This window comes from Asparagus officinalis, chromosome 6, assembly GCF_001876935.1.
Source record: "Asparagus officinalis chromosome 6, Aspof.V1, whole genome shotgun sequence".
NCBI lineage: Eukaryota > Viridiplantae > Streptophyta > Magnoliopsida > Asparagales > Asparagaceae > Asparagus > Asparagus officinalis.
Genome location: NC_033799.1, coordinates 58,120,095 through 58,138,094, shown reverse-complemented (window position 1 = coordinate 58,138,094; position 18,000 = coordinate 58,120,095). Strand labels below are relative to the sequence as shown.

The 18,000-nt window shown below is 43.4% G+C and overlaps 1 pseudogene; it reads left to right on the top strand.

The window, feature by feature from the left end:
• Positions 561-18,000, top strand: part of LOC109846221 — a 64,901-nt pseudogene continuing 47,461 nt past the window's right edge.

The window sequence follows — 18,000 nt, the reverse complement described above, 5'->3', positions numbered from 1 at the left end:
TTAATTAAATTTAGTTAGTGTATAGTTAATTTAAAATAATATAATTATTTGTTAATATAATTTAGTTAATGTATAGTTAATTATTATCTAAATTAATTATTTGTTAAATTTTAATATGATTAATTAATTTAATGATTATATAAGGTTATTTCTTAATCTAAATTAATTAATTAGTTATTGTTAGTTATTAATATTGAATTAGTTATTCATTTATAAATAAACCACATATTTAATTAAATCCTAATCTATAAAATTAAAAATCTAAACATAATTAATTAAGGGGTAGAGGACTTTTAAGGGGGAACCATTGGAGGAAAACCAACCCCTCCCTTAAAGTTCCTCCTAAATTAAGGGATATCCAAGGGATCCCTTGGAGATGCTCTTAAGAGTTTTGATTTTTATGACATGATGCGTTATTTTCACCTTAAGCTTTACCTCAAGCTTTATTGGTATCGAAAAATTTTAGGGGGGAAGGTTAAATTTATTAACTTATTGCCGGTTCTTGATTGATGAGTGTTATGGTTCTTGATTGATGAGTGTTATGTCAGGGGTCCATTTAGATGCACATCAGCTATGTTGGGAGTCAGTTGTGGTTTTATAAGGTATTTAGGTTCCATCGCTTTGACAACTAGCTTTTAGGGGTGAAATCTATCAGAGCCATCCTCACCTTCCCAGTTCCAAGCGAGTGGCATTACTAGTGACACTGGCATTGTAGTCTACTTTGTTATTTGTATTGGCTAATGTGGAATGTTCATAGTTTTAATTATCAGGAATTGACGAGTAATCGACTCTTCAACAAATTTCTTAAAAAGATAGTGATTAGTTTTGATCCATTCACTCATTAAGTACTATGAGAATTGTCTACAATTGGTTACTGGTGCTTCTCATTACTGATGATGTCATGATTTGCTATTATCCTTGTTTTCCATGATTGATTGTGTGTGCTCTAGAATATCCATTAGATAGATACAAAGGAATCAGTCTGAATTTTTTCATCACATAGTTCACACATTTGTCAACCTATTCTGATAGTTTCTACTTAGACTCTTTTCTGACTCCTCAGATTGTTTCTTACCCAGCTGGACTTGTTGTACAATATAATGATGTATATTACTGGTGAGTTTATTTTATTAACACCAGATTACATCGTAATGTTTTCAGGGTGGTGCCAAGAAAGTTGTCATCTCTGCACCAAGCAAAGATGCACCAATGTTTGTGATGGGAGTGAACCACAAGTCATACACACCAGACCTTTACATTGTCTCCAACGATAGCTGCACAACCAACTGTCTAGCTCCTCTTGCCAAGGTAATACATTTTATAGTACTTTTTGTGGAGTTCAACAATTTGTATTCCTTGGGTAATAATGTTTTCTCTTGGATGTGATCATGACAGGTCATTAATGATAAGTCTGGCATTATTGAGGGCTTGATGATCACTGTCCATGCAATAACTGGTACTGAATCTTTTCGAGAACCAAACATTTAAATTTACTGTATCGGGTAATATTGTTATGGACAGTAATTTGATTTGAGCTTTCTATTGTTTCAGCCACCCAGAAGACTGTTGATGGACCATCTAGCAAGGACTAGAGGGGTGGAAGAGCCGCAAGCTTTAACATCATCCCTAGCAGCACAGGAGCTGCTAAGGTACTTACTTGAATATTCATTTTATTCCTTGTTAATGAATTTGGTCACTGTTGAAGTTTGTTACTTAAGGCAAGCGTACTGTTTAGTATCTCCAGACACATGAAGAAGTATGGCACTAGTTTTTTCTGAAGTAGGATAAGACATCTTGATTCGGTTGTTCATGTGTTGCTCTATTATACCGTCAGAGAGACTTCTGTTATTGTAATTAATTTGGATAGTTAGAGAATCCATTTTCTTGCACGCTATCTTGACAGATAAGCTGCTCACATTGATTTCATTTATGTTTTGGAGGATGCTACCTAGTCTGTTACGCCTCCTGCTATAGCCAAATAAAACAACATATAATTTGAGGCATATTTATATCATTTTATCTATGCATTAACTAATTCTTCACTCAATATTATGTATATTGTAGGCTGTTGGAAAGGTGCTCCCAGCTTTGAACAGCAAATTGATTGGAATGGCTTTCCGTGTGCCTACCATTAATGTCTCTTGTTTTCATCGAAAGTCGCCTTCATTATCGATTTCATTATAACTTTAACCGTTTACAACAAATTCGAATAATAAAATAAAAGTTACAACTCTCTTGAAAATAAACACAAGAATCATTTATCGGCTCTTGCTTGCGTGGGTTCTTTGCCGGTGCCGGGGTTTATCCGTGGACGACCGCGGATCGGATCCCGTTGTTGGAAAATTGACGGAGCTCCTACTTCACTAAGGAAGTATTTGCTTGAAGCTCTGAAATCGAGCAAACGAAATCAGTTAGGACGGACGTACGAGGCTTCAGATCCTTCGAAAGACTTCTCCTTTATGCTGAAGTTCGTCGGGATCTTGTTGGCCTTCGTTGAAATTTTGTGCTCCTAGACTCTTCAATCCAGCAGCACTTCGTCCTCTTGATAAAATTCCAGATCTGTAAAATAGAGGCATTGGGCTGATATTTATAGGCCTCGGGTGCGGTTATTTGGATGAGAATGAGTACTTTGGCCTTATTTTCAGTTAACAACAGCTTAATCACGTTTGTGGATGATATCAAGTCAGTTAGGAACCTTTGGAACAGATAAATCCTGCGAAAACCATTTTAAAACCGTCGAAAATGCATTTCGGGCCCTGAACTGCGTGACGGACTCTGCTGAGTCACGGGGGGCGTAGGTCAGCTAGGTCTGACCTGCGCTTGCGCGGGTCGGACAGATCCGACCCGCGCTGGCGCAGGTCGGCGGTCCGTCGCCTCCGCCGAGTTCTTTCTCTTTTGGCGCTTTTCTTTTCGGGACTTGTACTTTTTGCTACTTCATGTATTTGGTCGACTCGTTGATTTGTATGTTTCGTTGCGAGACTGACCGTCGAATGCGTTGACTACTTGGGGCTGCACGCGTTGGTTGACATGTACGCGTTGATTGATGCGCACGTGTTGACCGACGCGCACGAACTGATTAACGCGCGTATGTTGACTGACGTGCACGAGCTGATTGACGTGCGTGTTTTGACCGACGCGCACGAACTGATTGATGTGCGCGTGTTGACCGACGCGCGTGAGCTGATTGACGCACGCGTGTTGATCGACGCGCACGAATTGATTGACGTGCGCATGTTGATCGACGCGCACGAGCTGATTGACGCGTGCGTGTTGACCGATGTGCATGAGCCGATTGGGTAAACCTTATTGACTCGTCCACTTTTTGCTTCGAGTTTCGTGCGAGCTCTCATAGGCAATTTTAAACGCCTACAGATACCTCCTCCAAAGTGTTTCAGTCTCATTCTTTTATAGAGGAGTCTGAAATACTTTGGATATGATAGACCCCCACCTTCAATCGGTGTTAAAGGACCTATAACTGGTTTCAATTCTTGACTTCTCTATATTTCAGTCTATCCTGTATTTTGTCAAATAGCTAAAATTTTTCCGGTGCTACGTTTATCGTTTGACCGTTATTAAAGCCTCGAATCGAAATTGTTAAGTTGATTTTGGCTCGTCTCATTGAGTTGACTTTTGAAATAATTATCTACATCGCAACGTGTTGACCGGCGTTGACTCCAGGGTTTTGTATCGATCGGCGTTGACTTTCATCGTAACGTATTGACCGACGTTGACCTAGGGCTATGCGTTGACCGGCGTTGACCCTAGGGTTTCATATCAATCGACGTTGACTTTCATCGCAACTCGTTGACTGGCTGACCTGGGGCTACATGTTGACTAGCGTTGACCCTAGGGTTTCGCGTTGACTCTCATCGCAACGCGTTGATTGGCACATTGACCGGCGTTGACCCTAGGGTTTCGCGTTGACTCTCATCGCAACGCGTTGACTGGCGTTGACCAAGGGCTATGCGTTGACCGGTGTTGCCCTGGGTTTCGCGTTGACTCTCATCGCAATGTGTTGACTGGCGTTGATCTGGGGCTACGCGTTTACCTGAGGAGAACCAGTTTATACTCGTATACTCCTGGGAGTTTCGGGAATCAGTTTAACCTCGTGTACCCGTCGGAGGTTGCCGAGTTATCCTTAAGAATTATTACACGTAATATTCTTCAGGAACTTTTCGTCAAGAGTGGGAAACAGTTTAGACTCGTATACCTATTGGAGTGTACGTGGGTTTCGAATATCTCAAGTAGAGCGCAAATACCGTGAAATTACCCGGGAGTATGAAAGTGGGTTCCGAATATTCCGAATATGAGCGAAAATGCCGTGAAGCCACCCGGAAATATCAAAGTGGGTCCCGAATATTCCGAATATGAACGAAAATGCTGTGAAGCCACCCGAAAATATAAAAGTGGGTCCCGAATATTTTGAATATGAGCGAAAATGCCATTAAGTCACCCAGAAATATGAAAGTGGGTCCCGAATGTTCCGAATATGAGCGAAAATGCCGTGAAATTACCTGGGAGTATGAAATAAGATTTTGAACATTCCGAAAGTGAACAAAAGCAGACGAGAATACAACAAAACGAACACCGGATCGTACCCGACTCGCGCGAACACGTGTTGGGTCGATCTGACCCGCGTTCGCCCGCGCGAACGTGGGTCAGATCTATCTGACCCGCGCGTGCGTGGGTCAAATTTGATCCGACCTGCGTGCTCACGGGCCGGGCGCCGATCCGACCCGCGTAAGAGCGGGTCGAGGCGGTTAAAATTGGGGACTTAAGACCATGTTCCCCTCTTCCTCTTCTAGTTTCGGTCCTAGGCCTTTCTTCCCCCAGCTTTCGTTTTTTTTCTTCTACTTCCCCAAACTTCATCTATTCAAGAATTCCTCCATCTCAAGAATTCCAAACTCAATCGAAATTCCCATCTTTAAATTCCCTATCTCCTCCTTCCTCTCTTCTTCCAATTCGGATTCGAGCAAAAAGGGGAGATTCAAACCTAGGGTTTCGGCCAATCATTGAGCTCGAGCATTTGGGGGGTTCTTTTGGCCAAGCTTCGTTCGTCAAGAGTTCCAGGTAAGACTTAATCTCTTTGCTTTAATCTTGGTTGAATCTGTGATTTTTAGCTTGATAGTTGAACCCTAGTTCTTGAATTTTGGGGAAAAACAAATTTTGGATTTGGGTTTGTTGCTGGCCGAATTTTTCTTCATGGTTGTATGCATAACTTGGTAATTGAAGCCCTAATTCTTTAATTTTGGGGGAAAACTGAAATTTGGGTTTGTTGGTGGCCGAAATTTTCTTCATGGTTGTATGCATAACTTGGTAATTGAAGCCCTAGTTCTTCGATTTTGGGGGAAAACCGAAATTTGGGTTTGTTGGTGGCCGAACTCTTCTTCATGGTTGATATTAATGGTTGAATCCGTAGTCATAGCCGAATTTTTTCTTTTTTTAACTCTTGGTTGATGTAGATGGTTGAATCCGTGGTTGTATGTTACCAGACTCTTGTACATGATTGAACTTGTGTATGACTTGAATCCGAACTTGTATATGGCCGAATGATTTGAATTCGAATTTGTACATGGCCGAATGACTTGAATCCACTCAAACCTGTGCATAGCCGAGGCCCTCTTTAACTCTTGGTTAATTGTTGATGATTGATGCCCTGAATCTCGAAGTTATGTGTTGACCACAAATCGACTTTGTATATAACTAAAATCATTCGCTTGGTTTGATTGCACATGAGGCTTGAGTTGAATTTCTTGGAAGTTTAGCTTCGAATCCTTGTCAATGTTGAGCCATTGGGATGCTTGGTTATGTACCCCTCTCTGTTTGCTATTGATGATTGAATCCATGTCCATACTTGAGATTTGAATTGATACCCATGCTTCCAAAATATTTAGTGGATTGAATCCATGTCCATACTTGAGATTTGAATTGATACCCATGCTTCCAAAATATTTAGTGGATATTGTAAACTTAAAAATTTGAATTGATACCCATGCTTCCAAAATATTTAGTGGATATTGTAAACTTAAAATGGTAATGTTTCTTGGCTTGACTTGTGTGGGAGTTCACTAAACATGGTTGTGTATGGGAACCGAACTGAATTCTTGATTTAGGGACAAAAACGAAGCATTGATTCTTGACTTCGACTTTGTGTATGATCGCAACCCCTTGCTTTAATTTCGGATGATTCTGTGAGCTTGTGAATCCGCATGTTGACGTAGTCGAAATCCTATGTTTGACTTTACGACCCTCAACTTGATTTTCCCTTTTAATTTTCATGCTCGATTATGAATGTGAGTTGTGTATGAAGCGCTTAGTTTGATTGACTTGCATATTTGATTTTCCTCTCACTTTATCTTGATTTGAGAATGTCGTATATGTTTAATTGGACCTTTAACTGGAAAATTCCATTTTGTAGAATTTTAGTCGAAGATTCACAATTTCCCTTTTAAGTTTTGATTTATATATCTTGATTCTTGACCTAACTGAATTGCTGATTGTTTGTGGAAAAAATTCGATGTAAACGAAATGAAAGAAAAATTGATTTGTATTCTCTCAAAATTGATTACAATTTGGATTCCGATTACAAAAGAGAGGAGAATGAATTTGATTCTCCCCTTTGTTTAAGTCTGGGTTCTTCTTGGTAGCGATGGAGTGCCTCCTTCGATTGCTTGCGTCGAATTCGCTCTCCGTTGACGATCTGACCGTCCTTTTTGTCTCGTGGGAACGATGAACTTCTGTGGAAAGTTTAATGAATAACTCTTAACGAGTTTAAGAACTCAGCACGAGTTAGAACTCTGTAAATCGAGTTGTTAGAACCGAAAATTCGGTTAATGACCAAGCAGATCTTCTGTTGTTGAAGAATCCTCTTAGAAATTCGGTTAATGACCAAGCAGATCTTCTGTTGTTGAAGAATCCTCTTAGATTTGATCTTCTGAATTTGATTCAAATCTTCTATCTAATCCTCTTAGATTTGATCTTCTGAATTTGATTCAAATCTTCTATCTCCAAGGAATTCGCCTCTATTGCTCTCTGCTCTTGATTTTCCGTTCCAAAAAGCTAGCCCCCCACTCAGTTGAGTTTGTTGAGATTTTATAGGTGGATAAGAGGTTGTAACTGCCCTCTAAATCCGGCCCTAAGTGGGCGTGATTTCCTCAGATCGTGGGGAAAATAGTTCTGGAACCGTTCGACTCATGTTTGAATAAGTCAAACGCCCAATTTGGCGTTCAGAACCCTAACCTCGCGTCTTGGAATTGAAACGCGAGGTTAGGTGTTGACTGAACATCAAAAACACGAGGGCCGCTCGCGTTCGGCTTGTTGTAGCTTGGAAATGCGGGGGTCGCCTGCATTTCCAGAATTGTATCGCGAGGATGAATTCCGCGATTTAGAAGGGGGTTAGTTGATTTGTAACATCTCCTACAGAGCGTTGCAAGGACCGTTATTCAGTAATCCTAGCTTTAGCTGTTGTGGGGTGTGAAAGTCGTCAGATTGTAACTTTCACTGTAGATTATGAAGACTGCTGAATAGAGTTTTCATCAGTTGTCGGAAGCGTCGTTAATTTGTAACTCTTCTCACTCTATGTAAAAAGTCCTCCATTTGCAGCTTTCGTTTGTTGGCATGAAAACTATCTGATTGTAGCTTTTCATTGTTAGAGCTTGATGGGGATCAGCTATCCATTATGACTTTTAGACAGTTTACACGAATATTTGCCCACAACTCTCTTCCAAGCAACTCACCAACCAAGTTCAACCTTTTATTTCTGAAATCATTATACTGCTCATCGGCACCTCTAATAGTTGCTAATATAATATTAGTCATGTTGTTGTCACAGCCATCAAGATCAATCATCTCAAATATGAGGTTGTGTTTTGCAGCGATTGTAGAGTTACGGATGCAGTGATTTGGAAATTACTTGTGTTTCGATTGTAAGGACGAATTCTTCTTCTTGATTTGAAGGAACCATTGCCTTATAATCTCTTCTTGATCCATAGGGAAATCCTTTGGTAACAAGAAAGTCGTCTGATTGTAACTTCCATTGTTAGGGCTTGATGGGGATCAGCTATCCATTGATTTTTAGACAGCCTACAGAATCCCCTCCAAAGTTTTCGAAAGTTCGTGGTTGACTGGGACGAATTTTCGAAATACTTTGGATCCCAAAATTTAGTGTATAGATTTTTCACTCCGTCTGATTTGAATACGTTGCAAACCAAATCCCAATTCATCGTCAGACTCATCGACAGGTTCGTCCTTCTTCTCTACTTCCTTAGAGGCAGGAGCAGCAGCATTCTTAGCAGATGCAACAGGAACGACAGCAACAGCAAGGACGTTCTTGTAGGTATTGACGAACATGTGATGCGTAGTTGCAAGAGTTAGATAAGAGAGAGTCAAGGACAGCGAAGCGACCATAGAGACACCAGCTGCAAACTTGTCAACGAGGCCATCCTTCCTGAGGTTGAGCACCTCTGGGCTTAAAACAGATCCATTGTCATAGACAGAGAGAATCGTAAACCTATATGAGAATAGCTTCATCCTAAGTTTAGTCAGGAGGGCAGCCTCAGAGGAACCCACTTTATCTCCTTTCTCGATCAGCTCAACTAGGGTGATGATTTCAGCGATATCATCATTACTCTTTGTTGGGATGTTAAGCCACTTAGAAGAATGAGTGGTGCGTCAGATCATGTCTTCATTAATCTTGGTGGGAATGTTAAGCCACTTAGAAGAATGAGTGGCGCGTCGGATCGAGCCAGATGATTTTAATGTTGTTGATTGGCCACTTAGAAGAATGAGTGGCGCGTCGGATCGAGCCAGATGATTTTAATGTTGTTGATTGTGATCTATCTGTACTCATCCAATAGACTCCACAGCAGAGTCGTCTTTTTCTTCTCAGTTTTGGTCACCTTGATGATCGCTGTTAACTCTTCTTTTATTTATCTGGGGCTGTGCCGTAGCCTTGGTAGTCAAGAAGCTACTATTATAGCGGTCCAAATGCGTAGATAACTTCTGCATTTAAGGATTAGAACGCGTGGGTGAGATCTGCGTTTGAAAATTTGAACGCGTGGTCGACCCTCGCGTTTGGAAGCTCAACCAACTCGATCGCTGAGATCGAGTTCGGGCGGGATTCTGGCCTAGAATCTTGTTCCGATTTGACAGCTCACAGCTGTCTATAAATAGACCGCTGGGGGTCAAATCAAGAGTCATTCGACTCTTCTTGAAATCACAACGAAAATTTCGTTCTTATCTCCGACGAGAACTGTTCATCTCCTCCTTCGACTGAGATCCATGGCACCCAAGAAGAAGACGGTCTCTCATCCCTCCAAGTCTGATGTCGCCGCGGCTCAGGGGTCGGTGCCATCTGCGTTGGCCGGTGGCGCTGCGGCTCAGGCAGGCATGCCGCCCTAACTTTCTTTGATCGGTGGTGAGTACGACCTCCATGGTCATTAAACTTGCTGCGGAAAGTTTTGATCTTTGGATCAACGAGGAAACTCGTTTCAATAACGCGGGGCTGGACTCCGTCATTTAGTATTTTCGACGAGGGGTTCGACCTCCGCGTCTTAGATTTTTGACGCGAGGTTCGACCTACGCGTCTGAAATTATTCAACGCGAGGCTCAAACTCCGCATCTGAGATTTTTGACGTGAGGTCCGACCTACGCGTCTGAGATTTTTGACGTGAGGTTCGACCTACGCGTCTGAGATTTTCAACGTGAGGTTTGACCTCCGCGTCTAAGATTTGCCTTTGCGTTGTCTAACTTTTTTTTCTTTGTTTTGCAGTGCGTCATACTAGCGAGCCTCTCCCTTTTCGCCATCATTTTGGGCACGAAGGTGGTGTGGATCTGAATATAACATTCAACATGTGCCAAGAACTCCCAGTTTTCCAAATTACGGAGAAGAGCCGTGTGGAACTAATCACGCAGGCTTCTCCTGAAACTCTTAGGATACTGGTTACGGATGCTCGACTTGAGAACCTGAGCCGAAAACCGATAGTCAAACCTGGATTCCTCTTCGGGGATTTTGTTGACTTCGAGGCAGGTGTTGCTTATGATGGGGACTACAAGTGGCTGCGGAAAGTTGGAGATCACAACCTTTTCTTGCCTAATATGGACAGGATGTTCCCCACATCCTACTTTCAGTGCGCTTCCATCCCCAGGCGCATGGATTGGAACCTTGTTAAGGATCAGGATGGAGTTGTTCTCGGAACCCTGACTTTTCAAGGGGTCCGCACAGTTGGTTACAACAAACAGGTGACGGCCTTACGACCAGGCCTGTTCGCTAAGGAGTACCCTATCGGCGAAGTGGCCAGCCTGGCGAATACCTTTGTCAAGAAGTTTATGGCAAAGAAAGGAGAATTTCCCGCGTAAGGATTTAGAACTCCTGGCTGGGTTCATTCTCCAGTGACAGGGTGGTGGACCCGGATGACCAAGTTTGTTTTGGAGGAATTGGAAGTACCTCTTACTCGAGCTGGCTTGAAGATTACGATACGGGCTGCTAAATTCGGGATCGTCCAGAGCCATTTTTATTTCTTCTCCATATTAGAGAAGTATAATCCTGAGACTTGTACTTTCTTCACTCCGGTGGGGGAGTTAGGCTTCGCTCTTCATGAGATTCACGAAGTCTCAGGTCTTCTTCTTGGGGATTTACCATACGAAGAATTTGTTCTGGGATCAGCGGAACTTAAAATTTTAAAGAAGACCAGCCCTGAAATTTATTCCACCCTCTGGGAAATCATGTGTCACTTCCATATTTGCATGCAACAGACAGGGGCTCGAGGAAGCGGCATCAAACAGGTGTCTTGGGCGGAGTATTTATTCCAGAACCTGACCAATAAAGGAGCTTCGATGACCAGATTGTCTGCCAGCACTCTGGAGGAGGTTCAAGCCTGAATTGATGATGCTACCTCCCATTACACTAACGAGGTGAAGGAAGATGTTTTCCCGGCTTATACGGAGTTTGAAAGCTTCTACTATCAAGCTCTGATTCCAATTTCTGACACGGCGCTGTTGGCTGGATTCTTGATGTTGTGGCTCAAGCGTTGTGTCGTTCCTACCAGGCCAATTGATGCTCTTGCTGTTGAGGTGATCTACCCGGCTGTTCTTTTGGCGCACGGGAGGCCGTTGAATCTACTTTACGCCATGGTAGGTTGCTTGCAGAATGAGCTACGTGAATTGGCCCTGGATTTTACTAATGTTACAGTGGTGGAGTCTGGGAGTAACAAGGTTTTCAAAACTCCTAATCCCAGGGTACCATTGCATTATACTTATCTGATGGCTTGGTATGTGCTCCACTGTCCTCCCTTAATGAGTGCAGCCTCCCCCCAGAAGACTCATTCGTCCCCTTCGTGCAACGACTAGAATCTGCAAAATGAGAGGGAGGTTATATGGTTAGGATTCGCCAGATCTTGTCACGAGACACCCACTATCATAGCTTCTGTTGTTTCCCTGATTTCGAAGGCGGCGTCTATAGAGCAGAGTATCAGGACGTAGCGGGTCCTAACAGATTCACCCAGCTGAGCGGGGGTGTTTTCCATTGGCTTCTCTCTATCAGGCCAGGCTACTTGATCTTCAGGCAGGGTGATAAATGTTTCCTCGAACCTTACCAACCCTATAGGTTTGCCCGCTAATTTGGGTATGATTAGTTGTACGTTGGGAACCCTCGACCTCAGCTCTCAGTTGTGAGCAACTTATATGAAGGGGCCAGGACTTGGTACTATTCTGTGGCAGGTTGTACCAGAGCAATCTTCAAGCTTCCCCACAAAACGCCCAATTCCTACACTTCCATGAGCTTCTGCAATTGGTATTTTGCCGCTTCCCAGACTCCTAATTACAACTTGAATACATCTTGCCTGAAAGACATCAGGCATATGTACGCTTTAAGGAGGGGGTCTAAAACATCTCGCCTGAGAGGGATCGATGAATTTCTATCCATTGAGGACCCTTCTGTTGGACCAGGAGAGGAACAAGCAGCCGAACCTGCTCCAGTGGAGGAACCCCGGGTGGTAGATTCTCCCCCAACAAGGGCAGCTGGGAAGAGAAAACTTTCGGCGGATGAAACTGGTCAATATGATAAGCAGACTCGCTGGAAACTGATAGTTGGGTCTCCTCCTCCTAAAGTCCAGCAGAAAGCAAAGTTGATGGCTGACACTATCAGAGCTGCAGAAGATGAAGAACAACATGAATCTTCAGTCGCAGGCCTACCATATAGAACTGGGCTCCGTTCTCATGGCCCGGCCTTATCAAGTGAAGCTTCTTCTCACCATCCCTCCGATGATGAAGAGAATGAATTGATGGCCACAGATGCAGAATCTGCTCCGGTAGCAGACCCTCCTAGGGCTCCAGTGTTAGAATCCTAGGGCCATGAAGAGAATCCATCCCCTCCTCCTTCAGCATTAATGTCGCAAGCTGGCGGTTTAAGTCCTAGTCCGACAACGGGACTTATGACTAAACCAACTGCTAGCACAAATCTTCCTGAATCTTCAGTTACACGGGATGATGAGGAGCGAGTAGATTATGAAGGCTCCTCGATTGGTGATGCAGCTGACGAAGATAGAGATGATGAGGATGCTGACGTTGGCAACGAGCCAGGTGATTACGCGGAGGATGAAGAGCATGATTCCATGGATGACATCACCACTTTTGATGATGCTCCCAAGGCCCCGTCTGATAAAGCATATGGTTATACTCCTTTTTATCTCACCGGTAAGCCGGGTTTGTTTCAAATTCTTCCACATGCTTTTTTCGCGTTCCGACCTTTTTTTCGTGCAGGTTCACCTCCCACCGAGACTACTACTGCTACTCCTTTGGAGCAAAATCCTGTGCAGGTGTTGGCTCCTCTACAAGAGCAACATTTACCTAGCTCACCTACGACAACTGCTTCACCTGCAGCATTACCTGAAACTACTGTCGCAACTCCTCCTCCGGAACAGCAGCTCGTGCCGGTATCAGCTCCTTTGCAGGAGCAAATTTTGCGTGACTCCTCTGCGGTGGATGCTTCACCGAAAGCATTAATGAAGATCTCATTCACTCCCACAGAGGCTGGGCCAAGCTCATCTCAGGCGAAGGCATTGATGGCTTTGACCTCAAGTCCTTCGCAACTGAACATTTTAATTGCTTCTGCAGCTTCGGCACCTGGATCGCCTGCTAGTCATCATCTTGACGCACCAATCTCAGTAGCTAGAGGGGTGTCTCCGGCTGCGGTTTCCAGTCTCGCTGACGCACCTGAATTCCTTCAAATCTCTCTAGTATATCTAAACAGCCTTGCGAAGACGGTAGTTGAGTACATGGTGAACGGTCGGGGAACTTTGAACTCCTTCCGACCTCTTCCGGAGGCAGGCTTAAATGGAGTCAGGAGCATGGACAACACTCAGTGGTTCGAGCGCTGTTCAGAGGTTATTCTCCGTTTGGAAGAGCAATTACAACGCTTCGAGGCATTGGGCCGTAAAGAACTTCAGCCGCAAATTATGTCAACTCTGGCTAGTCTTCAGGTCACAGAAGTGGCTCGCCGAGAAGCAATAGAGCGGGACTTAGCTGAAAGAGAGTGTCAGATCACGGAGCTTCACGAGCGTAATATACGAAAGCGAGAGGAGTTAGAACGCTCAACTGCTTCTATGAATTCGCTTCGTGACAGACTTGTTGATGCTGAGGGCGAAGTTCTACGATTAAAGGCTGAACTTTCTCGTGAAGAAAACATTGTCAATATCCTTAGCACCCAAAATGCAAATGGTACTTTGGAGTATCATACACAGGCTCGAGCCCTGGAACATGCCTGGAAGGAAGTGGCAACCATCATCATACCAAGTGAGGATGAATTCCGGGCAAAGGCTGAAGCTATGGTGCGAGCTAATCACGAGGAGGAATTAGCTGAAGTCAAGACTCAACTCATCTCTTTTGATTTGATGCGTGAGTGAATTTTGTCTTTGTAATGTTCTTTTGACAAGAACAAGTTTGTTTTGTATCACTTTCTTTTGGCTCTTGAATAAAAAGTGATACTGATTTCTCATTGTTTCTTGCATTTATCATGTTTTGATTTTAAGATAACAAATCACAAGAAATACCCGAGATGTATTCCCGACTTAGAATAGATCTCCAAAACAGTCCTGATGCAGAAAAATTCTCTTTATTATCGTTTAAAATAACTCCGGAAAATTTTAAGCTGCTGAGGATTAATATTTTATTATTTTGCTAGAGGTGTAGTTTTAACTTGGCAGGAGAAATATCATGATTAGGGCAATTTTGAGGACTTATCGCTCTATTGACGAGAATCGATAAGTTGATTTTGTCAGAGGTGTAATTTTAACGTGACAGGAGAAATATTGCAATCGGGGCAATTTTGAGGACTTATCGCTCTATTGACGAGAATCAATAAGTTGATTTTTATCAGAGGTGTAATTTTAACATGACAGGAGAAATATTGCGATCGGGGCAATTTAAGGACTTATCGCTCTATTGACGAGAATCGATAAGTTGATTTTTGTCAGAGGTGTAATTTTAACGTGACAGGAGAAATATTGCGATCGGGGCAATTTGAGGACTTATCGCTCTATTGACGAGAATCGATAAGTTGATTTTTGTCAGAGGTGTAATTTTAACGTGACATCTGTGGGGAAAATATATATATATATTTTGTATCTCGCTGGGGAGAATTGCTAAGTGTTTTATCATCAGAGCGATGAATTGTGATACTTTTGGTTTGAACAAGATTTTGGGGAATTTTATTACCCCATTAAAAACTGGTTATTTATTACTCTGCTGAGGAGAGCTAATAAATTGACAATGATTTGAATGATTTTGGAGACTTATCGTTCTATTAATGAGAATCGATAAGTGGATTTTGACAGAGGAGTTATAGCCGTACTGGTATTGATGCCAGCTAAACTTAAACTCTGTGGGATTGATGACTGTCTGGGGTGTAATATTAACTTGATGGATATTTAAATTCAACTGAGGAGATACAAAGGTTTAGTAGTACTCCATTAGAAGAATTCATGAACTTATAGCATAAGTGTCATGTTTGAGAGCCCAAGGATATATTCTTCATTTTGGAGAATTGTAATGCGAAGGCGACCTTCGCATTTGAGGTTTCAAAATGCGAGGTTAAAGGCCTTCGTAATACATGGTTAGGCTTTGCATTTAGGAATTTGAACGCGGTTGTGAACTTCGTGTTTCGGAGATGGTTGGGATTCACTCCTAGAATCCCGTGCCATCTTAATAGCTTGACGGCTGTTATAAATAGACCTGAGTGGTCATATCAAGGGTCACTTGACTCTTTTTATTTTTGGCTATTTCCAAGAACGAGAACTCTCGTTTGATTTTTGCGAGACCTCCGACGAACTCCGTCTCCCTCATTCAACAGTGCTTCCTCTGATCGATTGTATCGATGGCGCCACGGAGAGTGGGTTCTAGCTCCAAGAAAGTCGCCGGAGCGACTTCCGAAACACCATCGGCTGAGGACGCCGGCGGTGTTCTTGTTCCCATGGGAATGTTACCGTCACCGTCGCCGTCGCAGGGGCCTCCCTGTCATGGTGAGTGTTGACCGAAATAACTTGCCTTGGCAAGTTCTCTAAAAACCCTAGATGGGTTCTTGATAACAAGGAAGATGACTCGTTTCTGCTCAACGAAAACGTGGAGTTGGGATTCCATGTGGGTCTTGACCCTCGCATTTAAATTTTTCAACACGAGGTTCGACTCTCGCGTTTGAGATTCTTGACACGAGGTTCAACCCCTGCGTTTAAGAATTCTGACGCGAGGCTCGACTCTTTGTATTTCAGAATCTGTCTTTATGTAAGTAGTTTATTTTCAGCTACTAATCTCTACTTTTGATTGTGCAGTGCTCCTTCCAAACATGCCGCTTTCGCAAGAGCATCATTTTGGGTATATCGGCGGACCTGACGCGAATGAAATTTTTAGTCTCCAGAACAGAATTTCGCTGTGTACTTTCTCTGACTCGGAGAGGACAGACATGATTAAGTTCCCTCGATGTTCTACTCTTAGGATTCTAATCACTGACTTAGACATGGAGACCCCTACTGGTCGTGCCCAGTTCCCCAAACCAGCGTTCATATTCGGAGATTGTATACCAGTCAATGATCCCTTTACACATGCATAAGATTCAAAGCTGCTGCGGAGAGTTGATAATCGCTTCTTCTTCCTCCCAAACATGAAGAGGATGTACCCACTCTCCTATTTCTTGAATGTGAGCTGTCATCGGGGTTTGACTTTTGACATAGTCAAGAAGAAAGAGAATGTGTCGCTTGGATTTGGTCGGCGAGCTTGTACATAAATCGGGGGACAACTCAAGGGGTTGAGACCCGGCTTATTTGAGAAGAAGGATCTGGTTCAGGAGACACCACGTCCAGCGAACATCTTTATTCGCCAATTCATTACAACTCAGGGTGAATTCTCTACCCAGATGTTCAGATCTCCAGGATGGGTTTGTTTTGGAGAAGGAGGTTGGTGGACCCATATGGTTGACTTCGTTCTTGAGGAGCTTAAGGAACCACTCGCTCAATCGGGTCTCACAGCTCCTGTGTTAGCTACTCGACGGGGGGTCGTGCAGAGTTATCACAATTTCTTCGCTATGTTGGAGAAATATAACCCGGACAGCTGTACATTCTTCACACCTAGAGGGGAGTTAGATTTTGCTCTCCATGAAATGCAAACAGTATCGGGATTACCGTTTGGTAGAATGCCCTATGAGGAATTCATCCCCACCACCGAGGAGCTTCCGCTAACTGAGGGTGGCCATCCGGAAATCTTACACTACTTTCTTGGGGAGCTGAGTGTGCACTATCCACATATGTCCAAGTCTTGGGGAGGCTGGAGGGGGCATTAAATGCTAACAGATGGGCGGAATACCTTTTTCAGAACTTAAAAACCGGAAGATTAGGCCGTATCTCGTGTTGCAGCCATTTCTCCTAAGGACGCCAAAGCTCGAATTAAGGCTTCCAATGCTACCTACAAGACAGAGCATGCAGACGATGATTTTGAGGCTGGTGTGGAATTTGAAAGTTTCCACTACCAAGCCACAACTCCTATTTCTGACACGGTTCTTCTTGCGGGCTTCTTCATGATTTGGTTGAAGCGGTAAATAGTACCGTCGAAACCAGTTGAGGCAATACTAGCTGAGGTTGTGTATCCAGCTGTTTTGCTAGCGCATGGGAGACCTGTGAGTCTCCTTGAGGCAATACTAGCTGAGGTTGTGTATCCAGCTGTTTTGCTAGCGCATGGGAGACCTGTGAGTCTCCTTACTTCCATGGTAGGTTGCATACAAAACGGCCTAAGGATGTTAACCTCAGAACTTCTCGGCACTTCGGGAATTAAAGCTACTAAGAAGAAGGTTGGGAAAGCTCCTCAACCACGTATACCAGTGTCGTATACGTATTTAGTGGCCTGGTTCGTGTTGCATTGCCCTTCGTTGATGACGGGAGTGTATGAGGGTGATGATGCTTATATTCCCTTTGTACAGAGATTGGAGTCGGCCACGTGGACTAATTCCTACATAGTCAGGGCTCGACAGCTTCTGTCTCGGGAAAACAATTACCTGATTTTCTGTTGTGCTCCTAATTTTGACGGAGCTGACGTGGAGAATGCCCGCTTCATGGACTTGCTTTTTGAGGGATCATCTTCTTTGGAAGAGGGCACATTTAGATGGCTTCTTATGATTAGGTTAGGCTATCTGGTCTATCGCTTGCGAGAGAAGTGCATCATCAAGCCTTACACGCCTTCTAGATTTACTAGACAGTTTGGATATGACCAGCTTTACGTTGGCAATCCCAACCCGACGTTGGCTCAAATTAGGAATTTATATGAGGGGGCCCACGCATGGTATTTCTTTTCCGCTGGGGGACCCACGGGCACTTTATTTTACCCAATTCACTGCCTGGCTGCTCCACTATTGTCGATTTTCGCAACTGGTATGATGAAGCTTCTCAAATCCTTGAATATGATATTTACACTTCTTGTATAAATGAGATTCGGGAATTGTATCGTTCGAAGAGCGGTTCTACGAAG